At 38.8% G+C, this 20,326-nt stretch overlaps 1 protein-coding gene across 7 annotated transcripts in view; it reads right to left on the bottom strand.

The window, feature by feature from the left end:
- Positions 1-20,326, bottom strand: part of LDLRAD4 (low density lipoprotein receptor class A domain containing 4) — a 578,389-nt gene that overhangs the window by 481,531 nt on the left and 76,532 nt on the right. For all 7 annotated transcript variants that reach the window (XM_078153536.1, XM_078153535.1, XM_020985600.2 and 4 more), the window contains one exon: positions 187-272. The gene's annotated coding sequence lies outside the window, so the exon portion shown is untranslated. The remainder of the gene's footprint in view (positions 1-186; positions 273-20,326) is intronic.

Raw genomic sequence — 20,326 nt, 5'->3', positions numbered from 1 at the left:
CAATGAAATTATAGATCAAAGTAACAAAGAGCAAAGCTAAATTAGAAGATAATTCTTACATCTGGAGACATGCACAACTTTTTTTTTCAAGAAAAACTAAACAAAAAGGAAAAAACCCTAGAGTTCCAGCATTCCTTCCTTCACAAAAAAAGCATTGGGGGAAAAAAACCACTGAGATCTACTCACCTTACAAATTGCATGCATGCTTGTGTTTATTCTTGAAATTGGCCCAAATGGAAGATGGCAGCGTGATGTTGTAAATACAGATTATCCTGTTGGAAAGAAAAATAGTTTCGGTAAATACTTTTCTCATTCCAAAAATGAGATACTAAGAGTCTGAACAAGAGGTCCAATGGCAGTCTTAACTCAATAGAAATCTGCATTTTCCTGTTTTGTAGAAGGAAACTCATACAGTCCTATGAGTGATGGATAACTGAGAAAGAATAGGATTGGGGAACCTAAGTTTTGTGACTCTAGCTACAAAGCAGCTTACAGTGTTTATTTTCTATACACTGCCTCTCACCCTTCTAAGAGATCTTCCTCCCACTTGGTGCTTCAGACATTGTCCAGTTCAATTTCACAGATATTCTTTATCATCATTATGCCCACTCAACATTTATTGAGCATCCACTGTGTACATCACACTGTAACTTGGTGCTGGGCACCATACTAGGGCCTCACTCCTCTGTTGCCTTTACTAAGCAGTTTCCAAGTAAACCCACTACCACTTTGCCTCATATTCCACAGGCATCTCTCCCAGCACCCATCTCTGCCAATATGTAGGATTAAACTACTTTCCAAGGTTGAATAAGCCGCCATCTGTCTATCTTACATGGTACTGTGTGCCATCCGGGAGACTTGCCCCTCGGAGCGTGTTTCTACCATATGTCACTCTCAAGTGATCAGCCAATGCCAAGACATCTGAATAAAAATGTCTAAGTGTAGCCGGAAAACCCTCTCAGAATTCCAGTGGCGGTTCACCGAGGCCAGGTATGTCAAAATGACTTATTGTTTTCTATAGCTCCACCTGAATATCAATGGTGCAAAACTCACAAACATTCCTCTCCTCTCCACCCCCGTGCCCAGCAAGGGAAGAAAACAATTTAGTTTTTCTCTTCCAATGTACACTTGTGTTCCTCCTCTGCAACCAGCTCAGTCAGTCTGTGTATGTTCCAAAGACTGCACCATTTCCTCAGAGGCAGAATTCAAAAAACTAGCCCACCATTCAGTGTAGTTATCGGCTATGTTGGAGTATACTTTAGATATTTACTTATATATTTTGAGAGAAGGGAAAAAAGAAAATAAAGTTTGAGGAGCTGAAGAAATTAGTTCTCTAGTAGATCAGAAATATTCCCCCATGAAACAGAGAGCGTCTGGCACATAACAGGCACTTAATAAATGCTTATTGACTGACGTCTACACCTTCTCATATAGACTGACACAAAAAAATCATGTCCTACTTCTGAAACATAAATTCTAATCCAATTGCCTAAAACTCCATTTCAGAAATAAAACTTTTATTCAAAATTTTAAAATGGAATATTCTAAGCTATTTTAAGCAGACTATTATTATTTATTATTATTATTATTATTATTATTATTATTATTAAGCTCTGTTTAGAAAGACAAGTTAAACTGAAAGATGTACTCAGCTGCTTCTATGAGTTAGCTTTTTCCTCTAGGGTGAAATAAGAAATCTTGTGGGTTGGGTTTTTTTTTTTAATCATAAGTTAGTGGGGAAAACAGACAAAGAAAAAGAGAGTAAAAGTTGGGACTGTCTTAGATTCCACATGGTCTCCATCAAATCCAGATATTTAAAAGTATTCCAATTAGTCAAACTTCTTGTAAAAGGATAAAATGAAGACTCTATATTTATCTTCTTATAAAAGTTGTCATGCTCCCTTGATGTCTTTATTTAAGAATTTATGGTATATTCCTTCTTCCTCATAAATCACTCAGAAAACTTGAACACTCTCTGAAAGGTTTATCTGTGCTTTGGCTCCATCCCTCAAACAGCAGGATTCTAAGACTGGAGCCAAGAAAAACAACAAACACCAGTTGCATGACACACAAGCTAGTTAATTTCACCTTGATTTGACAAGCATTTATTAGGCACCCACTGTGCCAAGCACTGTGCTAATTACAAGGAATATAAAAACAAAAGCAAGGCATTTCTTGTCCTCAAGGACCTTATGTCTCCCAAATATATTTTTATCATTCATGTTTCCTCTCCCCAAAAAATGGTGGCTTAAAATTCTCTCTCCCTCAGCTCTAGCAGTCAAATCACTTTCTATCAATCCACAAAATAGCGTGGAGCACAAAGATAATCCTGGAAAGAAAGGCCAACTGTTTTGCTATGCCACCAAAGGGAAACTGAGCATTTGGAAAGATAATTGACTTCACAGAAAGATGCTGAAGTGAATTAACAGACTGACACTTTTAATAAAGGTACCAGCTAAGTCGTACAAAATACTTAAGAAATGCTTAAAAGACTTGAAAACTGATAAAAGATGGTTAAACATGATTGATGTAGAATTGGGAGAGTCCTGAGAGAGCATCTACTCTAATTCATTCATTTTACACATACAAAGAAACTGAGTTCTGGGGAGGAGAAGTGATGGGCACTAACCGTCTTGCCAGACCCCAAACTGCTGACTAGACAACTTTCATCCCTGTAAAGCTTAGGGTGCAATTTATGCTTTACTGTAACATTTGGGCTCTAGAGGTAAGGCAAGAAAACACAGGAGGCAGTGGACTTAAAAACAGTCATCTCAAAACCTTCCTTCAAATCAATGTAGGAAATGGATGGATTCCAGTAGAGGGTAGGAGAGGACAATAGGAGGAAATAAGGAAAAGGTGTTCTTAATTATCACCAAAAAAGTATCCTAGTGTATGTATGTGTGTGCGTGTTCAAAGAGGAAGGAAGAATCGTATTTGAGATAAATGGAAAAGAAAATCCTTAGCAACACTCTTCCATCCCTCTTGTGAAATAGAAATCCTTGTAATCAATTAATCAAGATTTATTAAATATCTACTTTGTGCCAGGCATCGCACTAAATGCTGGGATTGCAAAAAGAAGCAAAAGATGGTCCCTGCCCACAAAAAGCTTACAATCTAATGGGAGGAAGACAACATGCAAACAAATATCTACAAACCGAACTATATACAGAATAAATATGCAATAATTAAAAGAGGGAATGCATTAGAATTAAGAGGGGTTTGGGAAGGCTTCCTATAGAAGGTAGAATTTTAGTTGGGCCTTACAAGAAGCCAGGGATATCAGTAGTTGCAGTGGAGGAGGTAGAACATTCCAGACACAGAGGACAGCCAGAGAAAATGCCCAGCATTGAGAGATGGAATATCATGCTCATGGAACAGCCAGGAGGCTAGTGTCACTGGATTAAAGAGTACATGTTGGAGAGTACGTGTAAGAAGACTGGAAAGGTAGGAGGTGCTAGGTTATGAAGAGCTTTGAATGACAAACAGAGCATTTTGTATTTGTTCTTGGAGGCAATAGAAAGTCATGAAAGTTTATTGAGTAGGGGAGGGGAGGGGAGGGATGACATGATTGGACCTGGGCTTTAGGAAAATCACCTTAGTGACTGAATAGAGGATGGATTGCAATAGGGAGAGACTTGAGGCAGGCAGACCAACCGGTCTATACAATAGACAGTCTACTGTAATCAAAGCAGGAGGCCTGCCCCAGAGTGGTGGCAGTGTCAGAGGGAAAGGAGCCCTTTCAAGACATGTTACAAAGGTGAAATCAACAGGCCTTTGCAACAGCTTGGATATGGGCAATGAGAGATAATGGGGAGTCTAGGATGACTCCTAGGTGGTGAACCCAAGGGATTGGGACAAGGGTGTCGCCCTTAATAGTAGTATGAAAGGTAAAAGGGGAAAGTTTAGGGGAGAAAGATAATAAGTTTTGTTTTAGACATATTGACTTTAAGATGTCTATTGATATCCAGTTCAGGATGCCTAAAAGGCAGCTGGAGATGCAAGATTGGAGTTCAGGACATATAGATTTGAAAATCATCAGCATTGTTTCTTTTAGTCATTTTCAATCATGCCTGACTTTTTGTGAGCCCTTTTGGGGTTTTCTTGGCAAAGATACTGGAGTGGTTTGCCACTTCCTTCTCCAGCTCATTTTACAGATGAGGAAACTGAGGCAAATAGGGTTAAGTGACTTGATCATGGTCACACAGTAAGTATCCAAGATTGGATTTGAACTCAGGTCTTCCTGACTCCAGGGCTGGTATTCTATCCACTTACCACCTAGCTGCATCAGCATAGTAATTAAATCCATGGAAGCTGATGAGATCATCAAGTGAAGTAGTATAGAGGAAGAAGAGAAGAGGGCCCAGAACCCTGAGGGATACCTATGGCTAGAGGGCATGATCTGGAGGAGGAGCCAGCAAAGGGGAGAGAGAGAAAAGGAGCTATCAGAGATATAGGAAGAAAACCAGGAGAGAATGGTGTTCTGAAACAGTAGAGAAAAGAGAGGATCAAGCAGAGAGTGATCCAGTGTCAAAGGCCGCAGAGGTCAAGGAGAACAAAGACTGAGAAAAAGCCATTGGATTTGGCAACTAAGAGATCATTGGAAAGAGCAGTTTCAGTGGAATAATAAAATCCCAAATCAGGTTGTCAAGGATGCAGAAGAGAGTGAGAGGAGAGAAAGTATAGGTTCCTATTATATATGTCAATATATATATTATAAATGCAGAAGAGATACAGTATGATAGCTAGCAGGGATAGAAGGTTTTTTGAGGATAGGGGAGAGATGGGGTTGTAGGCAGTAGGAAATGAGCCTGTACAGTGGAAAATACTGAAAATAAGTGAAAGTGAGCATCACAGAGGGGGCAGTTTGTTGGAGGAGCTAGAATGGGATGGGATCACTTGAACAAATAGAGGTAAGGAGTAAGCCTTGGGAAGAAATGAAGTCACTTCATCATGTGAAATGGGTAAAGGAGGAGAAAGTGGCAGACAGTATCTAAGTGGTAGGAGATGAGGAAGAGAGGAGAAGAGGGAATTCACAGTGAATGACCTCATTTTTTCTATAAAATATGAGGCAAAGTTCTCAGCTGAGATGATGTCTTGTGAAGTTATCAGTATTTAAGAAACTACAATTCAATCTTAAAACAATAAGAAAGAATAAACAATTGAAATTATAAACTGGAGATGAGAGAGTGAAGAGAAAGAGAGAGAATGAGAATTAAACCAGGAAAAATACTTGGGCCTAAAGAAAGAGAGTAGAAAGAAGAAAAATAATCAAGAATATGTATCCTTCCATCAATCTTCACTATATGTTAGGAATTGTGCATGCCTGAAGCCTGAAACATTCCTTTTGATGCACCAGCATTATCAAGCAACCAAAAAGCATTTGTTAATCAACAGTCATGTGCCAGGCATTGTCTACCATAGGATATAAATACAAAGAATGAAGCAAGGCCTACTCTCAAAGAGCTTACATTCTATCAAAGGAAACATTCACATAAGTACATGTATGGAATAAACATATACAAAATAAATACAAGGTCATTTGGGAAGGAGACAACAGTTGGGGGGAAAGTGTCAAGAAAGACTTCTTGTAGAAAGTGATACTTCATCTGTCTCTTGAAGGAAAAGAAGATCTCTGTGAGGCAGAGGTATGGAGGGAGTACATTTCCAGGAATAGAGGAAAAGGTAATCTATGTAAGAAGTACTGAGACACTATTGTGTTATTAATAATAAGAATTCACATTTCTGTATCACTTCAAGATTTACAAAATTATTTGCTCAAAGAAACCCTGTAGAGTAAGAAATGTAAATATTACTGAACCCATTTTACAGATGTTTGTAGTAGACAATTGCATGATTTTCCTTCCTTCTTCAAATATTTTATTTGTGCAAAAGAAAAAAAGATTGGATTAAATGATCTCTAAGGCCCCATTCAGCTCTAAAATTTCATCATCTATAGTCTTTCTTCCCTAATTTCAATATTACCTGGTAGGATATCTAAATTCAAGGTGTGTGGATGGCCACTAGGTATTGATAATAAGTACATCTTCTTTGTACTGAGTGGGAAAAGATTAAGATTCTTAGTCCTAATTATGAGCTGATGGCCACCCCTGAGTTTGGCAGGTGATTGGCCAATAGCCCATACTGAAAGCCAATTTAATGAACAGCAAGAAGCTGGTGGCCATCCATGATGTCTTTGCACTAAATCCTAAATTGCGCTCAGATGCAAAGCTTACAAAAAAAACAGCATGGTACAGTGAGGGGAGCACTGCCAGAAAACCTGGACTTGAGTCTTGGCTTGGCAACTTAGTAGCTATGTGACCTTGCTCAAACTATTTTACTTCTGAAAACCTCAGTTTCCCCATCCCCAAAAAGTGGGGATGACAAGAGCTATGCTACTTCCCCTCCCAAGATTGTTTTTGAGATCAAACAGAAAGAATAATATAAACGAAATGTTCTCATCACCTCTTAACAACCGTCAAATCATCAGGAGTCTGTCAGAGGCTCACTATAGCTATTGAGAGATGAGCCTGAGTCAGATAGGTCGTTCCTCAACAAAGCATTTCACCGAGGCCTTTAACATTTTAAGAAATGCTCACAGTGAGGATAGCACTGAGAAATCTGCTGCAGTCAACACAAACTTGCCAGGATGAAAGAAGAAGAAAATTCTAAAAATGCTCCTAGTTTGTCAGCTGTCTGGCTGATTTCATGCCAGGGTCTTCTCAAATCAGAAATGGAAGACCTCTGCAAAGTACGATGAGATAGGACCCTGGTTTGTCCTCTGAAAAGAAGTGAAGAATAGCAATAAGTTGTTTATCTCATTGCCTCATCAGCATCTGAGCATTCAGTGATGAATCCCTGCCCTGTCTAGGACGTAATTCCAGTACTCTTGTCTCATAAATAAGCCTGACTCATGCTGGTGCAAGCCTGTAGTCTGTACTGCTTAGGAGGCAGAAGCTGATGGAGGGGCTTGAGTTGGGAGTTCTGAGAAGCAATTGGTCTAATGCTGATCGAGTGTCCATGCTAAGTCTAGTACTGATGTGCTCAGTGTCCAGAAGCAGAGGGCCATAAGACTGCCTAAGGAGAAGAATACTGGAGCAGGTCTGAAAAACAGAGGAAGTTAAAGCTTTAGTCCCGATTAGTACTGAGATCAGCCCAAGCAGGACAGAGACTCGATCTCAAAAAAAAAAAAAAGCCCCTGAAATTGTTAAGAGGCTCCTAATTCTAGGGCTGTCATTCAGAAAATGCCTCCCTTCAAAACATCCTCTGGAGAGCTCCTAAAGCCAAGAAACCTGTCCAGTCCATGTCTGGAAATATACACATTTTAAAAAAACACATACTCAGAGATAGGTATGCGAGGGATGGTTCAAGGGATGGGCTGGGGGAAGAGGAGGCAGGAAAAGAAACTGGAATATGTTTTTCGAAGCACTTCAGATTCAGCCTTTCAAGCTCCTGCTCTCTTCTCTTCTATTTCCCCCGCCAAACCCAAGAAAGTCTGCCATCACTTTTGGTCAAAGAAGAAAGCAGCCCCAGCTGCCTGAAGCCAAAAAACAGACAGGTTTGCTGTCCCCCCTGCTGTTTTGGCTCGAGCTCTTCAGACTGGAAAATTCGGAAGCTAGATCTCCCAAGCTTCATAAATGCCAGAACTATCTAAGAGGAAAATAGGACAAGGCCACCCCCAGGCAAGTTTGTACTAAAATGTGCTGGCTGCAAGGCAGCACCACAGTAAACATCACACAGGACACTGTGCTCCTTGGAAAGCATTCCACCAGAACAATGCCATCTCTCCAAAGAAAATAAAAAAATAACTGTTTCCGCGACTCAAAAATCTTCAAATGTAATGCTCCAGGACCCCTAGCAGGGAAATAAGACCAATTCAAAGCTCCAAAGGGTAAAAAGAAGGTTTTCAGCACAGTAAGGAAAAAATAACTCCTTTAAAAAAGGCCAAGCCTTCTAAAGCAAATTTTTTTAAAAACAACCATGAAGATGATTATTTCTTTTTAGCAAGATATGAGCCAATGAAAATCCAACCCTGAATACTTTGTTAGCTGTTTCTAAAGATGTTCAAGGGAAAGGGAAGAAAAATGTCTTTATACTACAAAGAAAGAAAATGAAAACTTAACAATGATAAGAGGTTGTCAATACTGTTTTTTAAAGCAGAGAGTAATGTGTGCTCTAGGGTTAAATTATACATCTTAATATACTTTATGACACATACAAATATAGATATTAACATATGTGTTACAAGCTAAAACAAGGGCTTAAAAATATATTTGTATAAATACATATATATACAAATATTCATGCTGGTACAATCAGCATTGGGAAATCAAAAATGCTCTGGAATCATTTTAAAAGACAGGCTGCCCTCTTGGATCAATTGGAAGGTGCAGGAGGAATGGACTCACTGCCGAAAAATAAGGCCTGCCTTCAGGACATCCCTTCTCCAAGAAGTCTTCACTGATTAAATACACTACTCTGCACTCAGCACGTAAAAACTGTTTCTGCCATGTTAATTTGGCCTCCTGTTATGTTGTTCTGTCCATCATTTTCACTCTTGTATACTGCACAATTCCCAGCTAAATTATAATTGCCTTATAGACAGTGATCATATTTAATTCCATTTGCATCCTACTCCTTTCTTCATAGTGTCTAGGAAAGTGCTTCAGTATACAGAGAATGTTTAAGAAATAACGATAGACTGATTAAGTTGATAGAAGTAGTTGTCAAAGGGGACCTAAGTCAAGTATAGACTATGAACTCTTTAACACCTGGAGACACATGCACAACAGCATGACTCCTTTACACTTGTAGGTGATCATAATTACTCTATTGACATTAATAAAGATGAGACAGCTGTCACCTAAGAGTAAAGAAATAATACACCTTTACTTCAGTTGCCCAAACTTGACAAGGAAAGCATACACCAATGAGAAGCTGAGTGTGAAGCCTGAGAAGGAAGGGTACTTAGTCAAATTTCACAAGGTAGATAAGCCTGAATGGTTAATATGACCCACCAGTCTCATATACAGACCAGAGGATTTCTGTATATGAAAGACCCCCTACACACGCTCACAAACACACACACACACACACACACACACACACACACACACACACACAGAGCTAATGGCCCCAATCTAGAAAGCTATACCCTTTTAAACTCCAGGATCCCTTCTAAACAGCTCTCTTTGATTTTCCTATTCTGAATATTTAACTGTCTGATCAAGAAGGTTAGGAGGTGGGAGAAAAGATAAATAGACTCCAAGTATTACCTCAAACGCAAAGGAAAATGCTTCAACACCAGCACCCTGGCTCTTCCTTTCTAGTTAACAAGAGATCCCTATCACAATCAAAATAGGCAGTGGGAAGCACTGTGATAAATTAGAAAGGGCCATGTTTCTTTTCTGTTTATTTGCTTTCAGGGTACTTCAGAGTGAAGAAAGTAAGGGGTTTTTTTAATCTGAGCCTTGTTTTCACACAAATTGGAGCCTACCTTGGGAAACAGCAATGGGGCGGGGGGGGGGGGAATTGAGTCAAATACCAACAAAAATAGGCAATTTTTTTCCTATCCTCTTGGTCATCTCCCAGGATGCCCCACTGAGCAGAGAATAAACTTGGATGCCATGAAACCACACCAGTTGGCAGGTTCTGGCTCTGACCTCTCAAAGGTTGTAGTCAGCAGGAAATCTGGTCAATCTACAGAACTTTCTGGCTTGGATCCTCCAGGTACAATAACAGGGAACATTTCAAGGTCAACGCGTCAACAATCTTTATTATATAATAACTCACTATGTGAGAAGCCCTTTCTGGACGCTATACGAAGGGAGAATGTAAGTAAAAAGCTTGATCTTCTGGAAGTTTACAGGCTCATGGGAGGTGTGGGGCAAATACAGATAAGTACTTTACATGACTATATAGCAGAAAGACCAATTTTCATAAGCCACATGCTGAAATCAGCTCTACCACTCTCTAGTTACAATATCTATCTATAGACACATATAACAGAAATGTTAAACATATCCTAAAGCCACAACTTCAGGGAAATAAAGTCCAGGGTTTCAAGGGATGTTGCAACTACTTTAAAAATCTTTTTGTAAAAACAATCAAAACTGAGTACAAAGAAATTATAATGACCAACCACAGTCCCCCCAAAAAGAGATCTGAGAAAAAAGGAAGGAAACAAGCATTTCTTAAGTACCTACTATGTGCCAGGCACTGTGCTAAGTGCTTTATAAATCTTATCTCATTTGATCTTCACAAAAACCCTTGGAAGTAAGTGCTATTATTATCCCCATTTTATAACTAAGGAAACTGAAGTAAATAAAGGGTAAGTGACTTGCCCAGGGTCACATAGCTAGTAGATATATGAGGCTGAATTTAAACTAAGATCTTCCTGACCTCAGGCCCAGTGCTCCAGCTACTGTGACGCTTTGTCATCTCCAAGGTACCTCCATCCTACCCCATCACTGGTCTTCTTTGCAGAGGTGGGAAATTAGGGTTTTGGTACCATATATGTCAGACTTTTTCAATATGTTGACTGGCTTTGCTGAGCTGTTTTTCCTCCCCTTTTTATTTTTTGTTAAAAGGGGTAGCTTTATGGGAGAGGGATACATTGGGAAATTCAGATGATATAAACACTAAAGGGTCAATAATAACTGATTTTTTAAAAAGTCTTCCTTGAGAGAGCTAGTGAAGTACACCAGAAAGATCACAGGACTACAGTCAGAAGATCCAGGCATGACATCTTCTTCTTCTTTCCCCAACTTTTCCTTCCTAGATGTAGGTAAGGTTTTGGTAATCAGATTCCCTCAAAGATCTAGGGGTTGGTTAGCATGTGACCAGTAAGCATCACAAGTGGTACCTTTGGGGAGGCTGACCCACTAAGAAGTGGTGTCTACACCCACCCCTTATGCAGGACATCCTCAACACAGACAGGCCACAGGGGTTCCCTCTTTTAAGGACATAATGGATACACAGATGTCTGTGAGAAGCAATCTGATTCCCATGGGATGGAAGAGACTGTATGCCAAATGGAGCAGGATTTGGCTTCCCCAGCCAGACAGTTCGATGGAGAGCTCATATGCCCCATAAGCACTCAGAGCAACACAGTGAGAAAAGTCTCCCAAACAGGCTGGAAAAGTGACTGGTGCAAAAATAATCCATAAGGCTTATACTCATCACTGTTCTTATAGCAGCTGTGGGGGCTAACTCAACGCTGCTGAAAGCAGCACTGGACAGCAGCTCCCTAAAGCCTTGTTGGATTTGGACCATGGACAGCATCCAGGTGCCTATCCTGTGAAACTCTTAAAACCTCAGTTTCCTCATCTGTAAAATAAAGAAATTTGGACCACATGGTCTCTGAGATCCTTTTTGGTTTAATCTTCAGTGACACAAAATAATGCAATTAAACTTCAAGCTACATAAGAAATTCCTAAAGAAGGAAAATCAGACGGAGGGTTGGGGGGCAGGAGGGGTAGAAGAAAAGTTTGAGAAAGACCCAAGAATAGATCTTCATCAATAAAAAGTGAACATGGCTTTCCCCTCATGAGTACTAGCAACCACAGAATTAATTCAGATAGGAAAGAAATGAAGAATAATGGACAAATCTGACTTTCATTTCCATGAACATTATACCGTAAATGCCGCCTTATCTGGCATTCCTTGACCTCCAAATTTCTATTAACTAGAACTTTTAAACTTTTTTTATTCCCCCCTACTTAAGCATCTCAAGGCAACCTCATCCCTCCACACTGTCAGTTGATGACCTTGCTTAATACTTCACCAAAAAACTGAGAGCATTCATTGAAATTTCCCCCTTTCCCCCTCCTCTTCACTTAATGTCACTCAGACATGTTTCCAACTATCTCCTCCTTCACCTTTGTCTCACATAAAGGGGTGGCCCTTCTCCTTGACAATGCATCCCCCCAACATTGACCCTTGATCCCATCACCTCAATTTTCTCCAACAGATCAACCCCACTGTAATCCCCACTCTCTTCCTAATCTTCAGCCTTTCACTCTAGACTGGCTCCTTCCAAAATACCTACCAATGTGCCCATATCCCTGCTCATGCCCATATTCCTGATCCTTAATAAAAAAAAAAAACAATTCAATCATCCCTGTTGCCTATTGTCTATATCTTTTCTTCTTTTCTCATCTAAATTCCTTAAAGAAAATTGCCTACATTTGATGCCTCTAATTCCTCTCCTCTGGCATATTTTAAACACTCTCCAATCTGGCCTCCAATCTCATAACTGAACTAAGTTGGAGAAGATATGGAAAAACTGGAACACTAATACATTGTTGGTGGAGTTGTGAACTGATGCAACCATTCTGGAGAGCAATTTGGAACTATGACCAAAGGACTATAAAACTGAACATACCCTTTGATCCAACAATACCACTACTAGGTCTGTGTCCCAAAGAGATCATAAAAAAGGGGAAAATACCCACATATGCAAAAACATAACAGTTCTTTTGTGGTGGCAAAGAATTGGAAACTGAGGGGATGCCCATCAATTAGGGAATGGCTGAACAAGTTGTGGTATATGAATGTAATGGAATACTATTGTTCCATAAGAAATGATGAGCAGGCAGATTTCACGAAAACCTGGAAAGGCTTACACGAACTGATGCTGAGTGAAGTGAGCAGAACTAGGAGAACATTGTACACAGTAATAGCAACATTTTGTGATGACCAACTTGTTAGATTTAGTTCTTTTCAGCAATGCAATGATCTAAGACAATTCCAAAAGACTCTCGATGGAAAATGCTATCCATGTCCAGAAAAAGAACTATGGAGTCCGAGTGCAGATTGAGGTGTACTATTTTCTCCTTTTTTTTCCTTTCTTATGGTTTTTCCCTTTTGTTCTGATTCTTCTTTCACAATATGACTAATGTGGAAATATGTTTAATATCATTATAAATGTATAGCCTATATCAGATTGCATGCTGATTTGGGGAGGACAGGAGGTGAGAAAGAGGGAAAAATTTAGAACTCATAATCTTATAAAAGTGAATGTTGAAAATTAAAAATAAATTAATTATTTTTTAAAAAAGAAGTTTAAAAAATAACTGAGCCGAAACAATCCCTTAATTGCCAAATCTAACGGCCTTTTCTCATTCCTGATTTTTCTTGATCTCTTTGCAACCACTGAAACTGCCAATTACTTTCTCTTCCTCAATATTCTCTCCTTTCTAAGTTTTCATGACACTGACCTCTCCTAATTCTCCTATCTGTCCAAAACCTCCTATTCAATCTCTTGCAAGCTCTTCATCCAGGTCACAACTACCAACCAGGGCTGTCCCCAAAGCTCTATCTTGGGCCCTTTTCTCTTTTCCCTCTATACAGTCTCATCTGGTGATCTCATCAGCCCCCATGGGTTCAGTTATCATCTCTATGCAGATGATTCCTAGATTTCTATGTCCATCCCTAATCTCTCTCCTGAGTTCAAGTCCTATATCATCAATGACCTCATAGACCCCTCAAAGCTGATGTCCCATAGGCATCTCAAACTCAACACATTCAAAACAAAACTAATTATCTTTCCCCAAAATCTCTCCTTTCTTCCCAACCTTCCCATAACTATCAAGGGCACTACAATCCTCCCTTCAATTCCTTGCTGCACTCATACCACATATCTAATATAATATCAAATCTTACAATTTCTACCTTTACAACATCTCTCCATATGCCCACTTCTTTCCATTCATACAGCCATCATTCTTGTAGAGGCCTTCGTCATGTCTCACTGGATGGCTGCAATAGCCTAATTGTTCTCCCTACATCAAGTCTCTTCTTTCTCCAGTCCATCCTCCACTTAGCTATCAAAGTCATCTTCCTAAAGCATGTCTGACCATGTTACTCTACTACTCAGTAAACTCAACTGCCTTCCTATCACCTCTAGGATCAAATATAAAATGTTCTGTTTGCCATTTAAAGTCCTCATAACTTGACCCATTATTACCTCTCCAACCTTCTTATACTTTACTTCTATCCATGTATTCTTTTTTTTTTAAGGCAATTGGGGTTAAGTGACTTGCCCAGGGTCACACAGCTAGTAAGTGTCAATTGTTTGGTCTGAGTCCAGATTTGAACTCGGTCCTCCTGACTTCAGGGCTAGTGCTCTCTGTCCACTGCACCACCTAGCTGCCCCCATCCATGTATTCTTTGATCCAGCAACACTGACCTAGCTGTTTCTCAATCACAACACTTCCACTCTTACTCCATGCCTTTTTGCTGACTGACTCCCATGCCTGAAATGCTCTCCCTCCTGGCTTCTCTGGCTTCACTTAAGACTTAGCTCAAATCCTCCCTTCTCCCAGAGGCCTTTCCTGGTTCCCTTAAATGCTAGTGCCTTTCCTCAAAGATTATTTACAATTTACCCTGAATAAATCTTGCATATGGACAGTTGTTTGTACGTTGGCTCTCCCATTAGAAGAGGATATTTTTGGATAGAGCCAATGTGAGAATTTGTTTTGTTTGACTATGCTTATATGACACAAGTTTCTTGTATCTTTTTTTAGTAATGGGGAGGGAGGAGAGATAAATGCAAAATAATTTTTAAAAAAAATAACACTAGGAAGCTAGCCCAAAAAAAGGAGGGAGATGTAGGTGCCAGTATTATTCCCATTTTATAGATGAGGAAACTGAGACTGAATTAGATTCCCTCAAAGATCTAAAGATTGGTTAATATGTGGCCAATCACCATCACAAGTGACACCTTTTGGAAGGCTGACCCACTCACTTTTCAAATCTTTGCAATCTGACTTTTGGCCAAGTTAATATTACTAAGATCCAGGTCCTGCTATATAACTCCCTTGCTGAAAAACAAAAACAAAAACAAAACAGTGGTTCTTCTATTGTCTCTAGGATAAACAATAATAATACTTAGCCTTTGTATAGTGATTTAATACAACGCTTTACCTATTTTATCTCATTTGGTCTTCACAACAATACTGTGAGTAAGAGGTGAGGAAATGGCTACAATAAATGTAAGCAGCTCTTTCTAAGATGATTATGAAAGGAAGAAGAGACATTGGATGATAGTTTATAGGTAGGTGGGTGGCTCAATGGATAGAGCACCAGGCTGGGGAGTCAGTAAGATCTGAGTTCAAATCCAGCCTCAGACACTTACTAGCTGTGTGACCCTGGGCAAATCACTTATTCCATTTGTCTCAGTTCCTCATCTGTAAAGTAAAGGCACATTGGAGAAAGAAATGGCAAACCCCTCCAATATCTTTGCCAAGAAAACCCCATGGGCAAAAGTCCATGGGGTCACATAGAGTTGGACATGACTAAACAAAAATAGCTTGAGGGGAAGACGGGTCAATAGAAAATTTTTTCTAAGATACATTTTACTAATGCCTTTTCAAATGAAGATTTATTAAGGATAGAGAAAACCTGGGCTTATGGAAAGCAGAAAATAAGGAGAAATTAAAGATGCAGGGAGGGGCAATGATTGAGGCAGCAAGCTCCAGAAAGAAACTGGAAGGAATTGGATGACAGAGAAAAGTAGAAAAGCAAGGAGTACGGTTTCCTTAGAGACTAGAGCAAAAGAAGAGAAAGTAGAAGAACAGGGGAAGATTTTGAGGTGTGAAATGGAGGAAGAAGAGAGTGAAAATCCTCTATTTCTCAGTAAAGCAGGAGGCCAAGTTCTTTGCAGAGAAATAGAGGACAGGAGGTAGTATATCAGACTTGAGGAGAAAAGAGGTTTTGAATAGCCACTGCCAAGAGAGTGATAGAGAGTAAAGCAGGAAAGAATAATACTGCATAGTAGTAAGGGCCCACTTGAGATTAGATGACATAAATTTGCCATGAATCCAGTCATAACAGTTATATGGCTTTCTAAAGTAGCTTTCAAAAGGCAGGACTAAGAACAGAGTAGGGAATTTTTGAATTGAATTAGATCAGTAATTCCCCAAGGGAAGGTTCTGTATCCTACTATTTCCTTTGTAACCTCCCCAAAAGGCCCACTACAGATTTCTAGTGTAATGTAATTAACACTGACAAATTGTAACTGACAAATCCATATTCTAACAACAATACAGTACTAAACACCTACCGTGTTCTAGATTATGAGGGTTATAGAGATGAATAAGAAAGAATCCCTGCCTTCAAAGAACTTATCATCTGACATATTTTATCTCTATATCTCTCCATTTATCTCATCTTCCTATAGAAGAGCAAATTAAGGTAAATTTCTGATACTTCAAGCAGATTTACTCATCCAACTGACAAATTTAAGGAATGCCTATCATGGCCAAAGCATTCAGATTATTTCTAATCTGTTGTCTCCACGGGAAAGAGATGAGGAGGAGGAGGAGGAGGAGAAGGAGGAGAAAAGCGTAAAGCTTAAAACTGCACTAAGACCATTGGGACATACTTCTTTGCTTAAATACTTCAAAAGATCTGTGATATCATTGATGTGACTATTTCCTTCAGTGGTACAAATGTCAACCCATCCATACCTTCTTACTCTATGTAACTCTTGCAGTGTCCTCTTATACATCCTTGACACAAGATCTGCCCAATGTGCTGGCAGCCATCCCATAAAGTTTCTTGACATTTCATGGTTACTATCACTACACTTGGTCTGCCCTCTCTCACTTTCTTTATGTGACCACTCTACCTCATTTTCTGGTCATATAGGTCTTCAATGATGTCTTTGACCCCATTTGCAATTCATCATTTGCATAATCTGCCACAGACTTCACCTGTATCAAGTGTCTCTTCCATTTCCCTGTGGGTGATCCATAATTCTGATTGCTTGGAGCTGGTGTTCTTCCACATTTCGTAACCATTTGGAATCACTGGAAGAATGCTGATATTAAAAAATGACTGAACTTTGTTTCAGGAAAAAGCTTGAGGTCATTGAAAGCTCTAGACAATTTCCCAAATGTAATACAGTCTGTAATATTGCTCCTATTGAGGCCTGTTTGTTGCCTGAACCCAAACACCTGCAGTCTGTCCAAAATATATGTCCTAATGTATACTAGCTCTATGAGTTAGCCATATGTGTGTAGCATGGTCTGGACAACAGCCATGAAAGAATTCATATAAAAATACGTGTAGGTAATTTTAAGAGAGGGAGAGAAAAAGGTAAAAAAGTATATCTTTTCTTTGTTAAAAATAATTATTTATGATCACTGTTGAAGTGAAATAGCCAGAATATATACATTTGCTTTAGTTAAATAAAATAGTTAAATATCTGTGGTTTGGGAGAAAAAAATACATATATATACATATATATATATATATATATATATATATATGGTAAAAAGAATGTGTTTGTATATATGCATATATATGTATATATCCTTCTGAATATTCATGCTTCACCTGTTGAATTGGCAATGTCTCACTTCTCAAAAATATACTCCAATTAGTCTTAGTAAATAAAGTAATCAAATTAATGTTCATTTTTCTGATGTAGTTACAAACTTGGTCTGAAATAATTCCAAAACAAATCATTATTTAAGTGTATGGTCTGTACCTCCTAAAAATAAAAACTACATCTATCTCTGAGTTGTGAGAAATATCTCATTAAGGTTTTATCAACAAGAAACAAAAAGAATGCATTTGTGTAGGTTTTTTAAAAATGTGATTAAATGAATCTTCCTGACTGGTGATTTAAATTATGGTTCAAATCTGTTTATTTACATAAAATTCAACCTAGGTCTTTCACTATTCATTTTTAATCACATAATTTAAGTGTCAATCCCATGAAAGATCTCAGTTTTACTTTAAAAAGGGAAACATCCCAGCAATGGCACCAAAATCTTTAAATACTATGTGTACCATGCTCTCCAGAAACCTTACTAAATGTAGCCTTCTTCTCTGCCTTCTTAAATTAAATGAGTAATTGGAAAGAATGGATAATAGATTGCCAAAATGAGATTTGAAGTACCAGTTAAGCAGAATAAGATGCAGTGGAAGGTGGCTGGTGAGATGGTAAACAGAAAAAATCAACTTACTTATGGAATCTAGAAAGAGAACTTGATGGCAGATCATAAGTGGTTCAATTTTTTTTTTTTGGCTAGGCAATTGGGGTTAAGTGACTTGCCCAGGGTCACACAGCTAGTAAGTATCAAGAGTCTGAGCTCACATTTGAACTCAGGTCCTCCTGACTCCAGGGCCTGTGCTCTATTCACTGCACTGCGTAGTTGCCCCTCAATTCCTTTCTGGATCTTTATCTTCCTTCTAAGTTCTGCTCTAATGACACCTCCTTCACTAAGTCTTCCCTGATCCCAGACTCAGTCAATATAGTGATTCTCTTCCTTCTCAAATTACATTGCATTATGCTCATCTATGAACATGTGGCATTCCATTAGTAGAATATAAGCTCTTTCAAGGCAGGAACTTCTCATTTTGTCTTTGTGTCCTGAGTGTCTAGTATTGTGCACTATACATGCTTGTTGAATTTAACTGATGACATTGAAAGTCTGTTCTAAAGCAGTTCCTTATAAAATGGAGAGGTGACCAAGTAACAGTATTAGTATTATCTTGGATTTATGTTACACTTTAAGGTTTGCAAAGTGCTTTACAAATATTATCTCACTTTATCCCCACACCAACTCTAGGAGGTAGGTGCTATTATTATCCCCATTTTACAGAAGAGGAAAGTGAGTCAGGCAGTGATTAAGTGATTTGCCCAAGGTCACACAGCTAGCAAGTGTCATATGAAAAAGACCTAGATCTCTTGGCATTGCTGTCTGACCTGCTGCCGTGCCCCTAAGGACCACTGGCCCCTCCCATCTGCCCTGAAGCTGAAGTAGAATTCGAGTTCCTTGAAAACAGGGACTTGTCTTGCTTTTCTTTTTGTAAGCCCAGCAGTTATCATAGTACTTGGCAGACAGAAAGTATTTAATAAATGCTTTTCCATTCTGTTTAATGGACTGCAAGATAAATGAGTCAACCATGTGATGTACAAGCAAAAAAAAAACTAAACTAAACAAAAAAAACCTACTGCAATCTTAGGATCCATTAATAAAAGCATAGTGTCCTAGATCAGAGAAGTGATGATCCTACTATACTGTGAGGCACCTAGGTGTCAAAATAAGGTGCTGGACCTGGAGTCAGAATGATTTGGAGTTAAACCCTGCCTCAGACACTTATTAACTATAAAACTCTGAGCAAATCACTTAACCTCCCTAAGTTTCAATTTCCTCATCTGTAAAATGAGGAAAATAATTATACCTGTTTCTGAGGGTTATTGAGAGGATCAAATGAAATAATATGTGGAAAGTGCTGTGTAAACTTTAAAATACCACATAACTGCTAGTTATCATCATCATCACCATTATTATAACATGTTGGTCTGACTATGTCTGGGATATTGTGTTCAGACTTGGGTGCCACATGTTAGAAAGAATATTGACAAGCTTGAGCATATCCAGAGGAGGATGCCTTGGTTCTTGAAGTCCATGTCAGTGGGATATAAGTTTGGGCAGGTTCTACCATGTTATAAAGGCTTAAAGAATAGTCTTGGCTTCAAAATGAGTTTCTAGTCCATGGATCAACCTTACTACATGTGGAGGGAATGATAACCAGCAAGTAGTGAATTCTTTAACCACAGCAACCATCAAAATAAAGAAAATACAAAATAACCCTAGGTCCTATTGCCTCTAAAGGCAATAAAGGTGGTGCAATGGATAGAGCACCTGGCCTGGAGTAAGGAAGACATGAGTTCAAATCTGCCTCAGATATTTACTAGCTGTATGACCCTGGGCAAGTCACTCAACCCTGTTTGCCTCAGTTTCCTCATCTACAAAATGAGCTGGAGAAGGAAATGACAAACCATTCTAGCATCTTTGCCAAAAACAAAAAACAAACAGGTTGACAAAGAGTTGGACAGGACTGAAACAACTGAACAACTTCTGTAGGAATAACGGTATAGTGATAGAAAAGGAAGCAGAAGGTGCTAAGCATAATAAAGGTTTTTGGATTTTCCATTAATATCCCATTTACTATAGATACTATAAGTGTGAGATCTTTGCCAAATAACAAATGAATTTACCTATTATCATAATAGAATCACAGTTATATTGATATTCTTGCAATGAATGAAATCAGAAGACAAAAGGAGGCTGTAGGCATTGATATACATAGAGCATTTTGTTAGGTTGCATACCCAGAGAATGTTTCTAAAGCAAACAGTTATTGAATATTCAATCATAAAGGATATTATTTTTATTTATCAAACTAAGTAAACTAAATTTTTTGATAAATTACAACTAGGCTTTGCTTTTAAAGTGAGATGCAAATTATAAATTATTTTTGAGACATTGGTAGGTTCCTGGGCATACCAGGAACCCAGTGTTTACAT

Source organism: Phascolarctos cinereus, unplaced genomic scaffold (genome assembly GCF_003287225.1).
Source record: "Phascolarctos cinereus isolate Bilbo 61053 unplaced genomic scaffold, phaCin_HiC Scaffold_4;HRSCAF=312, whole genome shotgun sequence".
Taxonomy (NCBI): domain Eukaryota; kingdom Metazoa; phylum Chordata; class Mammalia; order Diprotodontia; family Phascolarctidae; genus Phascolarctos; species Phascolarctos cinereus.
Note: the sequence above shows the minus strand (reverse complement) of the source record. Positions and strands in the feature narration are given on the sequence as shown.